At 54.1% G+C, this 778-nt stretch overlaps 5 non-coding genes across 5 annotated transcripts; all 5 read right to left on the bottom strand.

The window, feature by feature from the left end:
- On the bottom strand, nt 1–60 carry Pmar_PMAR016197. The gene has a single exon. It is a non-coding gene; the product is annotated as a tRNA-Lys (tRNA).
- A 102-nt stretch (nt 61–162) lies between these two features.
- Pmar_PMAR016196 lies at nt 163–235 on the bottom strand. Its single transcript has one exon. It is a non-coding gene; the product is annotated as a tRNA-Lys (tRNA).
- Nucleotides 236–331: 96 nt separating this feature from the next.
- On the bottom strand, nt 332–419 carry Pmar_PMAR016195. The gene has a single exon. It is a non-coding gene; the product is annotated as a tRNA-Lys (tRNA).
- Nucleotides 420–515: 96 nt separating this feature from the next.
- On the bottom strand, nt 516–588 carry Pmar_PMAR016194. The gene has a single exon. It is a non-coding gene; the product is annotated as a tRNA-Lys (tRNA).
- Nucleotides 589–684: 96 nt separating this feature from the next.
- On the bottom strand, nt 685–757 carry Pmar_PMAR016193. Its single transcript has one exon. It is a non-coding gene; the product is annotated as a tRNA-Lys (tRNA).
- Between the last annotated feature and the right edge of the window lie 21 nt (nt 758–778).

Genomic DNA, 778 nt, shown 5'->3' with positions numbered 1-778 from the left:
GGCGGGGCTCGAACCCGCGGCCACGGGCTTAAAAGGCACGCGCTCTGCCGACTGAGCTACCGAGGCGAATGCAGCACTTGATCTAGTAAAAATAGACCCTTAAACTCTTCCAAGGCAATTTCCAGTAAACCATAGACTAAAAAGCACTTTATGATGCATGCGCACCTCGAGCGGGGCTCGAACCCGCGGCCACGGGCTTAAAAGGCACGCGCTCTGCCGACTGAGCTACCGAGGCGAATGCAGTACTTGACCTAGTAAAAATGGACCCCTAAACTCTTCCAAGGCAATTTCCAGTAAACCATAGACTAAAAACCACTTAATGATGTGTGCGCACCTCGGGCGGGGCCCGAACCCGCGGCCACGGGCTTAAAAGGCACGGGCTTAAAAGGCACGCGCTCTGCCGACTGAGCTACCGAGGCGAATGCAGCACTCGACCTAGTAAAAATGGACCCCTAAACTCTTCCAAGGCAATTTCCAGTAAACCATAGACTAAAAACCACTTAATGATGTATGCGCACCTCGGGCGGAGCTCGAACCCGCGGCCACGGGCTTAAAAGGCACGCGCTCTGCCGACTGAGCTACCGAGGCGAATGCAGCACTTGATCTAGTAAAAATCGACCCCTAAACTCTTCCAAGGCAATTTCCAGTAAACCATAGACTAAAAAGCACTTTATGATGCATGCGCACCTCGAGCGGGGCTCGAACCCGCGGCCACGGGCTTAAAAGGCACGCGCTCTGCCGACTGAGCTACCGAGGCGAATGCAGTACTTGACCTAGT

The sequence above is a fragment of the Perkinsus marinus genome (genome assembly GCF_000006405.1).
Source record: "Perkinsus marinus ATCC 50983 genomic scaffold scf_1104296947918, whole genome shotgun sequence".
Lineage (NCBI taxonomy): Eukaryota > Perkinsozoa > Perkinsida > Perkinsidae > Perkinsus > Perkinsus marinus.
The sequence above is the reverse complement of the archived record's forward strand: the minus strand, read 5'-3'. Positions and strand labels throughout refer to the sequence as shown.